Raw genomic sequence first — 12,008 nt, 5'->3', positions numbered from 1 at the left:
TGTGGCCAACCTGTGACGTGCTGGATTAATTCATTAGCTGGCCAGTCTCCTTCCCCGGCTAACGGCAGGCGGTGGAAACGCACCTGCATTATTGATCGTTAATCACTGCGGTTTGGCTCTCTGGAGAAACTGTCCAGCTCCTGTGCGGGTCAGCGCCCCGGCCCGGAGCTCCTGCATGGCTTCATGCCAGCCATGTCTCCCGCTGCTGGCTCCCCCGGACCTGCCTCTTGGCACCTCCCCGCGTGCGAAGCAGGCCCAGCTAACTGCGGGTGCTGAGTGCTCGGGTGCCTTGAGCACGGGGCTGCTGCCCGACCATGGCCCGGAGCAAGCGTCCTCCTCTGAGCATGGGCCACTGGCACTGCCCGCGGCTGCTCAGTCAGCTGGGGCAAAATGAGCTAGATGATGTAAAACCAGCCCAGCTCCCCTAGCCCCACCGCTGGCCCCCACAAGGTGGGGAGTGTGGGACACTTCTGGGGAGGGCCCCGGGCTGCTGGCGTCCCCCCCCACCTCAGCACTGCTCTGCAGCGACTGGCGACGCTCGCCCAGTAACCCCCGGAGCCGCATTCGTCTGGGAGGGAGCAGGGCAGTGACGGGCTAGCAGCTGCTTGCATCCAGAGCTGAAGCTGGGGGGTGAGGTCGAGCCCTTGCAGCTCTGGGTGTACCTAGGATCTGAATTGCGTCTATCCCGGATCACAGCCTCTGTGCAGCTTCCAGAGCTTCGTCCGCTCTAGGCCCAAGCACTGGGGCTTCCCCCAGGTCCTGGGGGTAGATGCCTCCGCAGCCCCTCGCCAGAAATTCCCCGTGGGGCTGGGAGTCCTGACCTGCGCTGCTGCATCGAGTCAGGCAGCCTGGCCTGCTCGGCTGGTGCGTGGGCCGCGTGCGTCCCACCCCTCCTGCGGTACACGGCTGCTGTGGAGCTGGTGGCTCTGGATGATCTCGAGCTCCTGAGTCTTACTGCTTAACTTTGGGCAGGACACTTCCATCTAGCTAGAGATTCACACCGTGCCCATCACCCCGTCATCTGGGCTCCTCCCGTGCTCTGTGGGACTATGTGAGCCCTGCTTTGCTTGGGAGATGTTGCCGCACAAGGTGCTCTGACGGCAGGGTTTTCGCCTCCTTGTGTGTAGTGTGTGCTGGCTGGGTGGATGTAGGCAATTGGAGGGTCGGGGAGGGGCTGTGACCCCACCCCGCAAAAGGGGGGATTGCATAGAACAGACACACCGAGTCTGGAAGAGAGGCACCGTTATCTCATTAGAGTAGACGTGGCCACGTTTATAATGGCCTTCGACAGCCGTTATTCCTGAGCTCTGGCCTCCCACATCAACAAAAGCTGTCTCTGCCTCAGAGGTGCAGGCATCACTGCCCTCACTGCCTGACTTTGTGTCATTGGCCATGTACTGCTAGCAGCTGATGGTGATTTTCCTCTACCTAAGATGGCAGGTTTTGTCCCTGGCATGGCGGGGAGTGGGGAATCCTAAGCAGTTCTGACTTCGCTACGATTTCCCCCCAGGCATATGGTGGACGGCCTTTAGTGTTTGGGAAGCGCTTTGAAATCCTCATGCGCCAGGTGCTGGATGAGTGTGGGATTGCTGGGGGCAGCGGGTGATGCAAAGCCCTAACCGGCCCCTGTCCAGAGAGACCTGCCACCACTCCAGCTACAAAGCCCGTGTTCTGCTCAAGTCCCACTCCGAGCGGTGTACTTCTCCCTAGTGAGCCAGCAGGCTCCTGGGCTGGTCCCCTCCGCCTCCCCTGCCCTCCAGCTCCAGAGCAGCGAGTGGCATCCCATGTCATGCACCACACGTAAGCGGGATCGGGGAGAAGCTCCGAATTGTAGCTTCCCCTCTCGTTTTGCTTGGATACATAGGTGGAACGACCCCCCCCTTTTTTTGCGCCCTCTATTGCAAACCTAACCGATGCAGGAAGGCCGGTTTGCCCTCCGCAGCGTAGAAGGAAACCAATCAACATGACTTCTGAGCCATTCACCTCTCCCGCTGCTGCAGCCTGGCAGGAGGCTGCGGAGAGGAGCGTGTAGCTATATAGGAGTTTTTTTCTCTTTACATTTTTACACCAGTTCTTGTTATGAATAATAGCAATAAAAAAACTGCACATCACGGCACTTATGTCTCAGCAATTGCAGTCTGTGTCCTGGGGCAGGCGCGCGGGCGAGGAGAGAGCTGGCTGTGTAATATTGCAGGGCTGATCGCGCCGAGCCGGCCAAGGTGGCAAACTCGCCGGAGCGGGGAAATAGCGAGGCACCCTGAACCGGGAGCGCCAGACACGTAAATACGTGTAACTGCCGACCCCGGCTACGCGGAGCCGCTGCAAGGCACCTCCAGTGCTCCTGGTAAATAGCCCGCACGGCTTGGGAAACGTGCCCAGCACGCACCGAATGGGGGAGCCGGCCTGAGGAGCCCCTGCGGAGGCAGCCAGGCAGTTCCGGGGTCTCTCTCCACCATTTGTAAAGTGCAGTCTCGGCTTGCAGTGCGGGGGCTGGGTGGGCGGGGGCCGCGGGCCGGGACCATGGGGAAAGGGAGAGATAAGACAGTAAATATAAACCCATGGTACGCCTACCCCTGGAGTGCTGCGTGCTGTGCAAGGGAGGGGAGCTTAGAGACAGGGACCGCTCGGCTTGGGCGACGGGGGCGGCGATTGCCTATGAAATCAGTGAATGCGGAAGTGTTGTTTACTCCTTCTCATAACACACAAACCTGGGGTCACCCAAAGACGTGAATAGGCAGCAGGTTTAGAACAACACAAAGAAATTCGTCTCCCCACCGCACGTGGCCAGCCTGTGGAACTCCTTGCCAGGGGATGGTGTGCAGGCCAGAAGTACAGCTGGGTTCCAGAAAGAATGAGCTAAGTCCATGGAGGATGGTCCATCAATGACCATTAGCCAGGCTGGGCAGGGACACAACCCCACACTCTGGTGCCTGTCGGGGCTGGGCGGGGTGCAGAGCAAACTCCACACCACAGCTCTCAGTAACTGGCCTCTGCTGCAACATGTACCCCAGGAGCAGCTCTCCCCATCAGTGGGGTGAACCCAGGGTGGGTCAGGCCCAGGCCCTGTGGCACAGGAGGGGCCGGATTCTGGGGGAGCTGAGTGGACTCCTGGCAGAGCTGCCTTCACTAGGGGATGCGATTCCAAGCACTCACAGTCGTCTCTCTCTCCCCCCCCCCGCCCCCTACAAGCCACAGCGCTGCCCATCTGCACCGGGTGCCAGGAGCTGGGTGGAGCATGTGGCATTATTTCCCCAAGGGCGAAGTGCACTCAGCTCCCTGCGCATGTCACCGCCAAAGCCCTGTGCTCTCCGTCGGCAGCCCAGGCAGGAGGAAGAGTTGGTGTCTGCTGACGGCGATATGGGGCGAAGGGAGCAGGGGGGCCGAGTGTAGAGGTTCAGATCTACCTTGTAACGGGGCCCTCGCTTGACAGACAAAGCGAGGCATGGGAGGGGGATTAGCTCCCGGCGTCACTCAATAGTATGCCTGCCATTAAACCGGGCAGAGATAGGGATCGCACCGCTCGCGCTGAGCCGGGGCGCTTTCGTTCGGCTTTTGTTGGTGCTGGGGATGCTTATTTCCCCCCGGCCGAGATCCACGCCCCGGCCTGTGAGCTGGGGGGCACGCAGCCAGCCCTGCTGCAGAGGGAACGAGCAGAGCACTGAGACCCCACTGCTGCAATTCGTCTTCTGGACAGATGGTGCTGCGCCACGGGGAGGTGATTTCCCCAACCCAATGTACTGAGCAGCTCTTCAGCTGGCATTAGAAATGAACCCAGCGCTACCTGCCTGCAAAACCCATTGGTGAGGGGGCCACCCCGCCCTTCTCGGCAAGTGCCCCACTTGGAGCATCTGGCTGGGGCTCTGCCTTCCCCTGGCGCGGAGCAGCCAGCACGGCTCAGTCTAATTGCTTTGTGTTTTCCAGCCTTAGCCCTTCCCGCTTCTTTCCTCTGCGCGGAGGGAGGTGATCAAAGGCCGGCAGGGTGGAGATGAAAAGGCAGAGTGGGCCTTGCCATGCAGAGATGCTCTCAGCACTCCACTGGAGTCGCTCCTTTCTCTCGCGGACAGCCGGAGGCTGCAGCGTCTCTTCGCTGGGGCTGAGCATGGAAGAGACACCCCCCCCCCCCCCCCGTGACAGCTCTGTAGTCCGCCTGAGGAGCTCCTGGATGATACCCACCCGCATGCGTCTTCCCCAGGGCAGGGCTCCCTTCCCGGCCTGCCGAGCCCACTCGCTCGGAGAGCACCTCGACTGGCCCCTCCGGCTTCCTCTGGACCTTGGCCCTTCTTCTCAGGCTCTGGGGCTTGGAAAGCAGGCACTGACCATCCTGCCCCGGGCGTCTCTGGTCTAGCTGGGCCTTCCCATGGCCCCATTGCTGTGGTATCTGCCCAGCCCACAGCTGGTCGCCTTTCCCCCGGGGCAGTGTTTTCCCAGAGGGAACGGGGGCCTGAAGACATGAAGTGACAGCCAAGGTCACACACAGGAAACCGGGGCCCGGCCAGGAAGCAAAGCCAAGTCCACAAGACCAACCTCCTTCTCTCCCTTGGCTTCCAACTCCAATGCAAAGCTGCCCTCTGGGGACCCAGCCTATGGCCCCGCCGGCTTTCTGCTGAGCCCCTGTCCTGGCCCAGAGCTGGCAGGTGCTTGTTTGCGTATCCTGGTCCCGTCTTTCCCTGGAGACGCTGAGTCACTTCTTGCCTCAGATCCTTCTTCCCTCTTTAGCTGGTGAATACACGCTCCTCTCTGGGGAGAGCCGGGGGATGAAAGCGGCTGCATGGAAACAAAGGGGGGATTGCTACCAATCTGCTTTGCACCCGGTACCGCGGCAGGGGCCGGATCCCCAGCGTGGCACCAGAGCTGTGCATGTGCCTGGCGCTGTGCGGCGTTCTCACACCCCCCGGCTCCCAGGGCCCGGCACCTCCCAGCCACCGGGGACGGGGAGGGTGTCCCAGCCCCAGACACTGCCCAGAGCAGGGCTGGCAAACACTGCCAGGAGCAGCATGCAGCCCCCATGTCTACGGAGGCCCCAGGGGCGCTAGCGTGGCTGGGAAAGGGGGACAGGAGCAAGGGCAGCGTGACCGGGGCCGGTGCTCAGCTCTGTGTCCATTGTGGGGGCAGCCAGGGCCTGGCTCCCCCCGGATGGTTTGCCTGGCCAAGCAGTCGCTGTCTGTCTTGCTCCAGGGATGCTTTCCTGCTCCTAGGCCTGTGTTGCATCCCACTCCCCCGGGGAATCACTGTGGGCCTACAGGATGTGCATCCCATCTGTTAGCGCCGCATTCCGAGGGGGGCCCCAGCTGCAACACTTCTCGGGGTGAGCCGAGGTGTCCGGGGTGAATCCCTGCCACCCACTCACAGAGCGGGGGAGCCTGGTCTGTGCCCGCTGGGGGAGCTCTCCCATCACACATGCACCACGAACCCGGCTCTTCATCTCTGCCGGCTCATGATGGACCCGCCTGCTTTGTTACACTTGAGGGCCCCGTCCCCCTCTGGACCCCCTGATGGGCCACCCGGCCACTGGCTGTACCTTAGCTTACCGCCCCTTGGCACAGGGTCCTTAGACGAGTCGAGAGGAGAGCCCGATTCAAGGAGCAGCACTCGAGTCGGACAAAAGCCAGCCCAAGGATCTGGACATCACAGGTAGGAAAAACATCAGACGTGATCTCCAGCCTATACCTGTGACCAGGTGACTTTCCTCTGTCACCCACTGGTCAGTCCTGGCAGCGCTAGTCTGGCCCAGAGAGCTGGGACCCACCCCGCTCCACCGGATCCTTCCTTCCCCACTTGCACGGTTCCAGCCTCTTGGCCCTATTCCGACTCTTCTTGGGATTCTTTTGTCTTTGTAAATGAGCCGCCCGGCCCACCCCAGACTGGCTCAGCCAGGGATGTGGCAGCCAGGCCAGCTCACAGACCGGCCCTGCTCACAGGACACGGTTTGCTCCCCAGATTTGGACCCCGGCCACCTGCCTGTCCCCTGGCTCTAAAATTGTTTCCAATACAAGCCTCTGGCAATAACTGTGATGATCAGCAAGTTCTCAGCTTTCGGCAGAGCCCCCCCCGTCATGCCCTTCCCTGACGTGCTGCGAAGATGGTCGGGCACGGGCACTGTGTGTGCCACACCAACCTCTTTACACTGCAGGCCGGGCTGGCGCATCCTGTGAAGTCGCCCTGGACACCACCATTGTGGGGAATAGGGAGGGGGTGGGGGTGGGAATTCCCTCTGCTTTCCATATGCATTGGTGCCTCCTGGGGTTGCTCTCGGTTTGCACCATCTATGGCCTGCGAGGCGTGGAAGGGTGAACATGAAGAAATCTAGTGAGTCCCATGCAGGGCCCTGGGACAGCGGGGAGGGAAGTTGTATGAGCCCCGGCAGCCCGCCCAGGCTCGCGCTCTGAAACAATTTGATTTATTTAGATCTCGCCGATATTCTAGGCTGCATTTATAAACGTCAACACAGAAAATGAAAGGGCCGGCTCCCACTCCTGGCTGAGGAGATTCCTCCATCCTCAGCAGCAGATAAAGTTTTCTCCTGGTCTTGATTTATAGGGGCTGATACCATCGAGACGTGCGGGAAAGCCAGGAAAAAACTAAAGCCAAGGCAGAAAGAACCCTAAACAAGCGAGAGCAAGAGGGAGATTTATGAGAAAGGTTGGGAAATATATTTAAAAGAACCCCCCAGCCATGAGTCTGCGTGGCCGGAAGCCCTGCACTAACTGTGCAAGAAATGAATCCAGCCCAGCGCCCTCCCAAACAGTCCCGGGCTCACCGAGGTGCAGGGAAAAGCCACAAGCCTCCAGCGATTGGGAACCGAGCCACTGGAGCACTGGAGATTTACTCCTGGCCAGCACGCGGGGGTGTTTTGGGCCAGACTCTCAGCCTGCAGCTTGCTAGCACCAGGGCAGAAGTAGGTAATGTGTGGCTTGGCACACCCTGTTTCTCGCTGGGGCAGTGGGGTCTGAAGGGAAAAGTACAGTGTGTGTGAACCTGAGACCCTGCGGTGTGTAGCCAGCTGCACCTGTGTGAGTGAGCGTGAAATGCTGCTGCAGCGAATTCCCCATTGCTCACACAGGGTGAGATGTTGTACCCTGGGGGCAGGCAGTGTTACCCAGGCCAGGTGCAGGACAGTGGGGAGGAAGCATGGGCCACTGGTTAGGGCACTAGCCTAGGGAGACCTAGCTTCAATTTCCTGCTCTGCCACAGACTCCCTATGCACCCTTGGGCTAGTCATTTAGCCTCCCTGTGCCTCAGTTTCCCCTCTGTACAATAGGGATGATTGCCTGGCTCTGCCTCACAGGGGTTTTGGGAGTTGCTTTGATACCGTGGTGCTGGGGGCCAGAGAAATACGACAGCTCGCCTGCTGCCCTTGCCTGCTGGGGTTGTGCCGGTAAGGGAGGTGTGCCACACTGGGCAGGAGGCTGCAGCTCTCCGGCCTAGATCACAAGCTCAGGGGGCCTGACTTTGCCAGAGTCTGTCTCCCCAGTGAAATTCCCATGCGCCCCGGACAAAGCCTGCCCATCAGCCCTGCTCCTCCCACCCCCAAACAGACCTGGTGTCACAGCTTCTGGGGCTGAGGCAGGCACATGCCTGCAGAGAGACACCCCCAAGGGAAGCCCAGGGCCGGGGTTACCAACACCAATGGGAATCAAGGCCCAAACTCCTGCCAAGGTCCGACGAGCCCTGGCTGGCTTCTCACCCGCCTCCACGGCCAATCTAACCTCCCTCCAGACAGAGGGAATACTGACATTAGTAGGGGCATTGCCAGCAGATCGAGGGACGTGATTGTTCCCCTCTGTTCGACATTGGTGAGGCCACATCTGGACTATTGCGTCCAGTTTTGGGCCCCCCACTACAGAAAGGATGTGGACAAATTAGAGTGAGTCCAGCGGAGGGCAACAAAAATGATCAAGGGGCTGGGGCACATGACTTACGAGAAAAGGCTGAGAGAAGTCTTTAGTCTGCAGAAGAGAAGAGTGAGGGGGGATTTGAGAGCAGCCTTCAACTACCTGAAGGGGGGTTCCAAAGAGGATGGAGCTCGGCTGTTCTCAGTGGTGGCAGATGACAGGACAAGGAGCAATGGTCTCAAGTTGCAGTGCGGGAGGTCTAGGTTGGATATTAGGAAACACTATTTCACTAGGAGGGTGGTGAAGCACTGGAATGCGTTACCTAGGGAGGTGGTGGAATCTCCTTCCTTAGAGGTCTTTAAGGCCCAGCTTGACAAAGTCCTGGCTGGGATGATTGCGTTGGGGTTGGTCCTGCTTTGAGCAGGGGGTTGGACTAGGTGACCTACTGAGGTCTGAGGTCTCTTCCAACCCTGATCCTCTACGATTCTATGACTGTCCTGTAAATCTCCAGAAAGGGCTGGAGTCAGGGCCCTGTCCAGCTACCCAAACGGGGCAGTTCCTGGGGCCAGAGCTGATCTCTTTCGAAACGGGTTGGATCCGCGGCTCCACTCAGGTACTCCTGACAGTCTGCTGCCCTGTCCCATGCCTGGGTTCTGCCCACTGGCTGTAACTGGCCTTAGCGCTAGCCTGTGCCTGGCCCCACTGTGAGCTGGCTGGCCCGGCACATGCAGTCGTTTAATACTTCTGAACACGTAATAACTGTGATTGCTTTTATTAGAGAATTTAATGAAAAATGGATGGGGGGGCGGGGAGTTTGAAACCCTGGCCTGTGAAAAGCAGCTAATAAGATTTGCCTGAAGTGTGGAGAAGAGAGAAAGAAAAGGGGGAGAAAGCACATTAGGAACCAGATAATGAGATAAATGAAAGACCGCGGGGAGGATAATTTCTGCAGATGACTTGCTGGGTGGTTGTAAAAATGTTAATTTGCTGATCTCTCCCCCACTCCCGCTGCCTGACGCTGGGTGGTTCCTCCGGTTCCTGGCCTTGCCTCTTGTGCGGGATCCAGCTGCTTTCAGCCAGAGGCTCCAGATGTGATGAGCCCGGGATCCTCCTGGTGCTATATTAAGGAGTCCCCTAAAAACAGCCTGGCACCTGGTGCCCCGTGGGAACTTGCTGATTTCAGTGGATTTGTGCCGATGGCATCAGTGCACAGGCCTGAGGCCGGAATCGCCTTGCTCCAGGAGCTGCGGGGGGGTCCGCAGGCAGGGAGCCCCGTCCACTGCCCTTGCCTGTGGGTTACGTGAGGCTCTGAAACGCCCGCCTGTGGCATCCTGCAGCCAGCTCTGGCAGAAGGGCTGTGGGTACGCGGTGGGCAGGGTCCCGGGCGGCTGTGCCAAGCTGCCTCCAGGAGGATCCGGCTCAGAAGACCCGGGCTGGGCAGCGAGTGTGACCAAAGCTTTGGGGAAGGGGCCGGAGCAGATTCCTGAGGTACCAAGTGGGGGCGGGGAGAAGAGAGCTGCAGCCTGGCGGTCGCTGGGACCAAAGGGAAGAGCCTGGTGCCCTGCCATGGAGAGTCACGGCAGCCAGGTGGGGCCTCCTCCCCCGATGCCGCCTCCTGTGAGGACAGGGGAGCCCTGAGGACCCGGCTCCCCACCAAGCGGGTACAGGGCAGGCAGTCGCAGGCCGGCTCCCGCCCCAAGGCTGCGCAGCAGCTGGGAATTCCAGCTCTGCGGCCCCACAGCTCAAGCCGCCAGCCGGGGGCCCCTCAGCAGCACCTTTATGCGGTGCAGAGACCCACCCAGCTCAGTGCACACGGAGCCTGGCTCTGGCTGCTGTCCGCACCCAGCTGGGCGACCTGGGGGGGTGTGGCTCACTCCCGCCTGCCAGGCTGCCCCCCCAGCAGGGCCACGCCTGGGCTGCATGACACGGAGGCCTCGCGCTCAGTTTGCAGGGCACTTGCTAGCGCCTGTGAACGTGCGCCACGGAGCACCCCTTGTGCTGTCTCCTTAGTGGGCGACCCCCCAAACCCGCCAGGCCCCAGCATGCCCTGAGCCTGGCTCCCTGGAGCAGGGCATGTTGGGAACTGTAGTTCCTGCAAGCTGCACATCGAGGATAGGCTCAAGACCCTGAGCAGCTCGTGGGGCGCGACCAATCTGGGGTGTCCCTGCAGAGGCTGTGCTCTCCCCGAGTTGCTCCTGGGGCTGCCAGGCTCCTGGGGGAGACACTGCAAATCGCCAAGTGGATTTTAATTTTGTTCCCGGAGGTTTAATTGTAGGAAGGAAGAGGGGAGGGGAGGAAAGTCATTTTCCCTGTGTTTACACATCAACATCTTAATAACCACCCATTCCAAGGAGTCAGCTAGGAAACATAATTGAACAGCAAATGAACGGCTGTTTACCCCGCGCCGGCTTGGCTTGCGAGATGTTTTACTGTGTTCAGAAATTTGCCTTTAAGTAATTTTCCAATTTGTATTGCTGACCATGTGCGGGTTTAATTGCCGAGAGGAGAGAGGGAGTTCTGCTCTGTGCAAAGGCATCGGCTCCTCGCACTTGTGCTGAATCCCTGATCGGAGAATCCCCACACGCCCGGAGCCGGAGGTGCGTGGGCATATTGCCAACGACACACATTTAGCATGGGCCTCAGTAGTTTTTGCATTTCTTCAAGTCCCACCTATTGGGCTCAGGCAACTGAGGTCAGGCTCTCAGCTGGTTTTAAGGCATGTTTCTAGCCTGCGTGGTTGCGGAGAGAAGCTGCGAACCCTAAAGGTTCTGAAACAAGGACAATGACAAAACGCTCCCCTGTCCCCCATCTATTCACTTTTAAAAATCTCTTGATACTTAGCTAATCTGGCGGGTTTTTGAGGCCTGCCTCCAGAGCGCATGTCTGGGCAGGAAAGGACGTTTGCATCTGAGAAGCTCCCCAGGGCACACACCCGCCAGGCGGGAGCGGGATGAAGGCCGATGGTGCTTGGGGCCGGCCCAGCGCAGAGGGTAGGTTTCACCGGTTGTGTGGTGCAGCGTGTGTACATCTCGCACACACACACGCAGGTTTGTGAGGGGGGCAGTGCAGGGGCCAGCTGCCTGCTGGGGTGTGAGGCCGGTGGGGGCGTCCCTCGTGGCCAGGGAGAGTGGAGGCAGGGCCCCTTAGTGAGGCTTCTTGCCCTGCCTACAGTGAAGGGGGGAGTACACATGGGCGTGGTGCGAGGGTGCTCCCTTGTGTGCTGTGTTGTGCTGTGCTTTGCCCCAGAACACACCCTGACAGCTGATCTGCCAGGTCCTCATCCCACAACCTGCTGCGGGAAAGAGCCGTGCCGTGCACAAAGACTCTCCTCCCAGCTGCCACCCACAGCCCCGTCTCCCGGCCCACCAGCGGGGCACGTGCAGCCGAGTGACAGCTGGGCGCGGGTGCTGGTGCGGCTCTGAAGGAGCTGGGCTGTGATGCAGGATGGGGGAGGAAGAAGTTGAGCCCCAGGAAGCCTCTGCCTCTTCCCGGCCACCCGGCACCCTAAAGCCCCCCTCGGCAGCCACGCACCTCCCCCGGCTTGCGTTGCGCCACTCCCCTTCCTGCCCTGATTGTATTTACACATGGCTCGGAGGCTGCGAATTCCTCAGTGGGCCCCGACCAGCCGCCCCGGGCCGCGCTGGCGTTCCGGTTACAGCGTCTGACGGCCGCGGGTACTTTGCCGCTTTCTCTTTGCGCCTTGAAACTGAACAGCTAACTGAGCCCCAGTTTTCTTTGCTTTGATGTGAGCTGAGCGGGGCCCGCTTGGGACCTTCCGCCGCACTTGGCGTGAAATTCCAGCTCCGAGCGCGCAGGCTACCGTGTGTGTGTTCACGTGTGTATGCCATGGCATTCTGCTCCCCTATGCAGGCCACCTGGCCCGGGTGTTTGGTGCCTATGGGCTGAAGACTCTCCCGCCAAGCTGGCTCTTTGCCTTCCTCTGCCTGCCCCCAGGTTTGCAGTAACACTTGCAAACGAGGCCACTAAGGCAGCTGATTTGATCCTAATGGCATTCTGGCGCCCTTCCCCTGCATCACCTGCTTTGCAGCTGTGGTATTTTTAGCTTGGCTCTGCCCTAGCCCTCCCCAGCCCCTCTGAATGGCCTCCAAAGAGGCGCCAGAGGGATAACCGGCGACCCTGGAAATATCTGCTGCTGGGGGCCATCCCCATTCTGGC

The sequence above is a fragment of the Lepidochelys olivacea genome (assembly GCF_965140295.1).
Source record: "Lepidochelys olivacea isolate rLepOli2 genome assembly, chromosome: 17".
Taxonomy (NCBI): domain Eukaryota; kingdom Metazoa; phylum Chordata; order Testudines; family Cheloniidae; genus Lepidochelys; species Lepidochelys olivacea.
Note: the sequence above shows the minus strand (reverse complement) of the source record.